General features: G+C 30.6%; 1 long non-coding RNA gene across 1 annotated transcript; it reads left to right on the top strand.

The window, feature by feature from the left end:
• Positions 1 to 1,314: 1,314 nt before the first annotated feature.
• LOC111391413 lies at positions 1,315 to 5,269 on the top strand. The gene is made up of 3 exons (XR_002702111.1): positions 1,315 to 1,462; positions 1,663 to 1,810; positions 4,377 to 5,269. It is a non-coding gene; the product is annotated as an uncharacterized LOC111391413 (long non-coding RNA).
• Positions 5,270 to 8,152: the final 2,883 nt, after the last annotated feature.

Genomic DNA, 8,152 nt, shown 5'->3' with positions numbered 1-8,152 from the left:
AGTCCTGGTGATGGTGATGGGTGTGATGAAATGAGGTTGGATGCTTGTGAGTTGTGACCAATTATTTGGTTGATTATGACCAGTAATTGATTAATTTGTAATATGTGATTTAAAAATTGTGACCGTAACTCACAATTAATTAAGTTGTGATTGAAAATTTAATAGTGACCAATTAATCTAATAATTTGAAATGAATAAATGAGTTGTGATCAATTAAAGTTTTGATTTTGTGACCATTGAATAATTCTGACATATAAAATTTTTGATTTGTGACCGAGAAATAAATTGCGGTCAATAATTTGATAAGTTGTGACTGAAAATTAATTTGTAACCAGTTAATTCATAAATTGTGACCAAATTGCAAAGAATTGTGATTTTAATATATCTAATTAATAAAATATATGTTTAATAAATTAATTCCCTACAATATATAAAAGAGCAAACTTGTGTTACTGTTCATATTGCGTCATGCTAATGTTATTTTTTTTTTGCCAATTATCATTTTTTCCCCTCTGAGACCTGAGTGATGTTTTTTCTTCTGACATTCTTCTCCAATTCTCCAAGCTAGTGTGACAATTTACCCCGCCCCGAATGGGCCAAAAAAACCTGTCCCATAGCGGGGTGCGGGGCGAGGCGAGGCGGGGCATAAATGATTACTCCGAACCCGCCCCGTGAAACCTTTATTATTATTATTATTATTATTATTATTATTATTATTATTATTATTATTATTATTATTATTATTATTATTATTAAAATGTTAGGGTTCAGCTTGCTTCAAATAGAAGGATGTAACCTATTTTCTAGTATTATCAATTGTACAAATCTTATCAAACTTGACTATATACCATTATGCTACTTTGTCAAATTGATATTATATTGATAAAAACAAATATAAAATGATATAACATGTTCAACTGAACAAATTTGAAAATCTGTATATTGTAATAAATTAAGTATGTGGGATTACAACTTTTGTGACAATATCAAAGGAAAAAACACAAAAAATCTTGTTCATCCTAATAATCAATGTTTTGTACCAATAGCGACCATTATATTTAAGATTTGTAGTGTTTATTTTGGATATTAACTTTGTCAGCTTGAATGTTATCTGTATTTTATTGAACTCGAAATTATAAATAAATAAATAAAAAATGGGCAAGAAACGGGGCAAGCCCATTGCCCCACCCCACCCCCTTCGGGAGGGGCGGGGCGGGGCGGGGTGGGGATGGCCCGCTACGTTTCCATCACTACTCCAAGCCATCTTCCATACCTTTACTCCATTCTCCACCCAACCATCCACAGAATCGTCCACATCGTACAACACCTCGTCTTCTCTGTGCTTCTTTTTTTCCTTTCACGCGTCTCTTCTGTTTCTTGTTACTGCTGAAGGCCCGCCTCCAATTTTTGAGCCATATGTCTCTTTAGCTCCCGTCCCATATGTGAACATCTTCTCCACAAAGTGAGTTCATATTTTATGCTCTTCTGAATTTTATTCAACCTAGGTTTCCTTTGCCTCAAGAAAATTAGTAAATTTTTGGGTATTTTTCCTATATTTTTGAGATTTGTTATTTTTTTATTGAATTTTTGGGTATTTTTCCTATATTTTCGAGATCTGTATTTTTTCTATTACTATTAAAGAATTATTCTTACATTATGCAGTTTAATGGAGGTAATGTTTTGTTTTTCGGCTTCTCTCCAAGTTCAGTATAGCTTGGGGAATCTGTTCTCTTCTTCGGCTGGGTTTCAAGTGCTGTCTCTTCTCTTCCGGTAAACTTCTTGAAAGTCATCTAACTCTGAGCACAGAGAGGTAAACTTAGGGAAACAGGAGAAAATTATTTTTGAAGATTTATAATTTTTGAAACGGAATAGGACGTGCTGGTTTTATTTCAGTACTTTGTTTGAAGTTTCAATGCATTGGAATTTTTCAAATTATTTTTTGGGGGTTTGGTTAAAGGTGGGGATTGACAGTGACCTTGCCATTTGCTTACTCTGTATTTAGCTTAGTCTAATTTGAAATTTTTAGAAATTGAGTTTTTCATTACTATATTTATGCTTGAAAGCCTCTATCTGAAAATTCCTCTTCTTTTGCTCACTATTTATCCTTTTTCCCCTTAAATGGAATACCCCAAATCAAAAAACTCCAAAGCCTAAAAAACCCTAAAGAATTATTCTAAAAGTCGGGAATTATTTCCATCTCTGATCAATCTACAAATTTGATTTTATTTAGAAAAGTTGTTAATTGAAAAAGAATCGAAATTGGACTTGCAAAATTTGACTCGCGTTCACGGAGCATTAACGCATGGAACATTTGTTCCGTGCGCGCACGGAGCAACTGCTCCACGCGCACACAGAGTTGTTAGCATGGAGCAGTTGCTTTGTAAGGGGAGCCGTTGCTCCGTGTGTTACACAGAACAGCAGCTGCTTATGGTCTGGATGGATGCAGTGGTTAATAACCAAATTTATAGCAAAAATATACATTTACTTACTTTTTCTTATAATGAAAGATGAGGGTTTTAGTCGGCTACAGAGAGAGAAAATGAAAAAGGAAAGTCAGAGAGAAGAAATGTGAAGATGGATGTGTTGGTCGACTACAAGTAATTAAATGAGTGTATTATATTTTCTCATTAATTTTATGACATCAAATTGTAAAGTTACAAATAGTGTATCATGTTTCAAGTTTGTTGATAATTGTCTATTTTATTGTGGTTTTTTCTTGAACAAATAACGACTTTCTATTACTGTTAAATGATTATTGTTGAACATTTAACGTATATATTTATCTATTGTCTCTATAATATAAATATGGTTGATCTATCACACCGTTTCTTTACAATTATTGCAACTTCATTGGGCCACAACGATCGTCTAGTGAGTTCTAAAATGATCTCTTTGTTAGCATTTATTCATTGGCCAAAATATTCGTTTGGTGAATTCTAAAACTATATATAAAACAAATAATATTCCTTACGACACTTATATTTTTTTTATAGTCGATTCCGAGAACTTTTGTGCACTACTTGGGGCAAGACCTTACTGATACAGTATGTTTAATTGGTTTTAATGAAATTACCTGCAGCATACAACTCGAAAGAGTTAATGATAACATATATTTTGTTGCTGGATGGCCACAGTTTTTTGATCACCATAATTTGCAAGATGGTTATGTTATTGTTTTTGAATACAACGGAAATTCTACTTTCGATATTTCTATATTCGACCATTCATGCATAGAAGTGACGTATGAGTCTGAGGGATTTGAGGTAGAGCTTTCACTTAGTGGTAATCCTTTCGAATAACATTAGAGGTTGCTCGCGATGGTCACAGAACAATTGTGAGCTCATCTTTTACTTGAATCTCTTCTACCTTTATCTTTCTGAAATCGCACGTATGAACCATTTTCATTTTGTTTTTCTGATCTAATTCGAAATTCCGCTACATATAGATTTGTCATTCTATTTTGCAGTATGTACTTGGGGCCTTTGCTCGATTGTATCTACCAAAATTTGTCCAAATTGTTTGAATCCATGATAGTTCATATCATAATTGGTTAGTGCGAGCAAATGTAGGAACCAATGGTTATGTGTGACGTTTCAGCGTAGGTTGGGCGGACTAACTTAGAGAGAAACAGCTTCAAATAGGTGACACATGTATATTTGAACTTGTGGATGATGGAATCCCAGATGAAATCCCAATGTTCATGGTTTACAAAGTGTGTTACACTGATGGGAGTTTCACTTTTACATAAATTGTACATCCTAATTCGTAACTTTCATGTTTGCTTATTATGGAACATCTATTTTGTTCTCTTATGGATGAACACTATGTAGCCAGATCCATTTGGATTTTGGTTTCTAATTCACTTGTGTTCTTTTTGCATCAACATGACACCCAATTTGTTGATTCTGTTCATTCTGAATAGGTTGTAACAGAAGTTTGATTTAATTACATATAATTAACCTATATAATGATATCCTATATTTGGACTTCGTGCAATGCTACACGATCGTTATTTGGAGACTGACATCTTTCTAGCTAAAATTATTCCAAGTAAGTAAACAATTTTATGATTTGTGATTTTATAAATAGTATACAAATTTATTTATTCCTAGTCTTAATATTTCCACGACAATCTAAACAACAAGATTTTCTAAATTTTTATGAAAACAATTTGCCATAACTAAATGTTTGATACTTTTCTTGTTGCCCTTATTTTTATTTTTCAAAACTGTAACTTTGTGCAACTAGAGAGGTTTTCCCTCACTTAATCTTGGCTCTATTATTTATGTAACTATTATTCTATGCATTTGTACTTTAGTATGTGTGGTTTTATTCTTACACTTCTGCTTACTTAATGAAGTTGCACATTTATGCAGGTACATCTACGGAGTCAAATATTGACAATAGTGCTTAAACCTCATCCAAAGCATTTATCACTAAATTTAGAAATAACTCTTCCAAAAGCCTACCATAATTTAAAACGATCAAACATCTTCACGAAAAACTTCTCTTTTGTTTATAGCTACAAAATGAACATTATATAGCTCAAACCAACAGTGACTTTTCTATCAAAATATTTGATTGTTCTTTTAAATTATACTGTGCTTTCGGGAGACTTCTTTCTAATTTAGTGAAGATTACTTCGGAAGAAGCCCAAGCTCTTTATGTCAACACAATTTCACATTAAGGTATTCTTAACTAACATTTATTATATTACATTATTTTTCCATGGTACAATTTGCTGCTTTTGTGTTCTATTTTAGAATGGACTTCAAAAGGACAGTTTAATCGACCGTAATTACTAGTCAATACCAGGTTGCCCCACGAAATCCATTAGTTTTTTTTTTTCTTTTTTTACCTGATCATTTCTTTTTGTTAGAGTTGATTTACAAACCTATCATGTTCATTTGTGTTCATATGTTTGCTGGAGTTGAGGTTTCCTCTGTGAGAAAGTTCAATAGATAAAAATAACAGTTAGTGCACAACTTGCGTCAAAGCAAATGTATTTTCTTTGATTGATTCTCTTACTAATATTATGCAGGTATGTGAAGTGAGATGTAATCTTAATCACATTGGGTATCGCATTAATTTAATCCATGAGATGATATCCAACTTGATAAGTTATCATAGCATGATTGTTTAGATGTGTTGTAATTTTGTTTTAGCTGCATTTTTATCTCACAATAATTCCTCCTAGACATCTTTATGAATGTAGGAAGCTTTTTATGATTACAATGGACAATCTATTGGATGCAAATGCTTGAGACTACTTTCCAAAGTGTAATATTAAGTTTCATTGTTTAAGAATACCGTTGGTTATTTCTTCCATAATGGTTTCAATATAATTTTGTGTGACATGAATTTGGTGATTTACTCATAAACCTATTTAGATGTAACGGGGGAATGTGGCTTTGATTAGGTGTCATGAATTTATTATTAATTATTTAACTCAAAGTGATAAGGAAATGTGTCGCATAGAAAGTTTTCATGGATGCCTCAAAGAATTGTGATTGATTGCATGTTATTGTTCCTTATTGCATTCTAATTTGTTTGTTGAGGATTGATTAGATCAGCATTCCCTATACCTATTCGTATTTGTCTCACTTTCAATGCAAATATTATGTCCTTCGGTTATATTTAACTACCGGAGAATGTGATCAACTTCATCTTACTTTTGGCAAGCCAATTTATGTCATCAACTGAGTTGGGTTTGTTAGCGTTATATAAATATAGTTGTGAAATTTATTGATCTAAAAGCTCACATCTTATGTCAATACAATGATATATATACATAGTTCAAATCCAAGGTAGGTTGTTATTCATTAATAATATTAAAACACATCATTCAATGTACATAATTAGATGTTTTCATAATCTAAAATACATTGTCATTTTGACATCGTGTAGAAAAAAATATAATGGCAATCGTGCAATGCACAATGCACCTTTAGTTATAAATAAAATTTAAGAAAATCTGATTTTTGGAATTTGAAACATTTATTCTTAGTTTTGAAATGGATTAAACTTAACTTCTTAGTTATGAAATTTTCCCCAATTTTTTTTACCATCGAACACACATGTACAAACTCACATATAATTGATATCTATGAAAGGAATAGTTTGTCAAAGATAATTCTACTTAGAATCCTTCAAAGATATGTACGCTCAAATAAATACTATATCGTCCATTAGAGCATTACATCAAGAGACTCTTAAAAAATAAGATGTTCTCCATTTTAAACTATCAATCTTCGAAATTATGCTCTAATTTCTTAATATTCAAGACTCTTTAAATACAATATGCTTCCCATTTAGAAAGTCAATGATTCAATACTTACTCCTATAACTATTCAAACTATGTTCTATCATTGACATTAAAACAGAATGATGACAAAACAATAAATATTTATTGAAAAAAGTAAAATGAAGAGTCAAAGAAAAGAGCATTTTTGGAGTGCATTAAACTTTACCCTTTAAATTTGGAGATGATCTTTAAGATGCTATTTATAAATAAAGAGAATCCCTTGAAGTTATTTTAATATATCTATTTTAACCTTTCAAAATAGAGGAGAGTAGAAAATAATATCTGTTCTTACTTTATAGTGTTTATAATTAATAATTTATGTATTTCACTACTCTACTCCTTAAATTATTCATTTACATTTAAAACATGTTATATAAAATAGAATAATGCTATGTTGTCCTACTGAGGTTGTAACACCAGTCTAGGTGACACTTATTTAAAATATTATTTTATTGTTCTACAATGTTTATGTTATATATATATATATATATATATATATATATATATATATATATATATATATCTGTTTTTTTCCATAAAAAAGAGCTAGTTGGAGTTTATGAGAAAATTACTCTTTAAATTTAAATATACTTCTTATTATAACTCATAATCGAAATGAGTGTTACAAAGATGTAAAGAGAGAAGTCTATGTGTGAATCTATGTCAAACATTAAATGTATCGAATAAAAAATATTAGACTCTTTTCCGAAGTCATAACAAGTATTTATTTTATTTGATTTTATGATTATTTAATCATAATTGAAGAGTCTGTTTTTTTCCATAAAAAAGAGCTAGTTGGAGTTTATGAGAAAATTACTCTTTAAATTTAAATATACTTCTTATTATAACTCATAATCGAAATGAGTGTTACAAAGATGTAAAGAGAGAAGTCTATGTGTGAATCTATGTCAAACATTAAATGTATCGAATAAAAAATATTAGACTCTTTTCCGAAGTCATAACAAGTATTTATTTAATTTGATTTTATGATTATTTAATCATAATTGAAGAGGATTGCACCATGAAATTTCCTGTGGGAAAATGAAGTTGAATATCGAGAACATGACATGACATTGGGTAGCGTCTATATTTCGTCTTTGTTCGATTATACTAAGAATCAAATTTTTAATAGATTTCAAAAAAGTTGATAAAATATATGGTTAAAAGTTGATAAAATTTGTAAATCTCTAATTAAAATTAATTGTTAACTTAGATTTAAAATTTTATTTTATTTTATTATTATTATTATTTTACTAAAGCAAACAAGGAGTCCATTGGTCTTCAAGTCACTTTGGACTCCATCTGACTTTGTTCTTCAAGGACCTCCGTTTAAACAAACTTCATTCCGCAGAATATCATCCAACTTTTTCCAAAACATGTGGATATAAAAGAAGGAAAATATCGTTCTTCGTAAATCCCATCTCCCAAATATTTCTTATATTTTTTAATTTACATATTGATAAAGACATAGTTTCTTGGTACATATAATATTATTGAATTATTCCACTTGTACATCAAGAAACGTATATCAAGGTGTCCACCCCCTCACATGGAGGGGGCTCACTCCAAATAAAATATGGAGCGGGCACCGTGATTTACATCAAGTATAACCCCTTTGGGGGGGAGGGGTTTAAAATAGTGTGTTTATATATATATGAAAAATTTTTGGATTTATGTAAAAATATTTTATTGTGAGAATGTCTTGTTAAAAATGAGCGCGAGAAAAAAAAAGTTTTAATAAAAATGGTCTCTATCTCACCACTATTGAGTTGATCAACACCCTGACTCAATCCAGTTGCAATTACAATCACGTTGCATGTATATCAAGTTTGACATCATGTGAGTTGA

The sequence above is a fragment of the Olea europaea genome, chromosome 3 (genome assembly GCF_002742605.1).
Source record: "Olea europaea var. sylvestris chromosome 3, O_europaea_v1, whole genome shotgun sequence".
In the NCBI taxonomy this organism is placed as follows: Eukaryota; Viridiplantae; Streptophyta; class Magnoliopsida; order Lamiales; family Oleaceae; genus Olea; species Olea europaea.
This window is presented reverse-complemented; position numbering and strand designations above follow the sequence as displayed.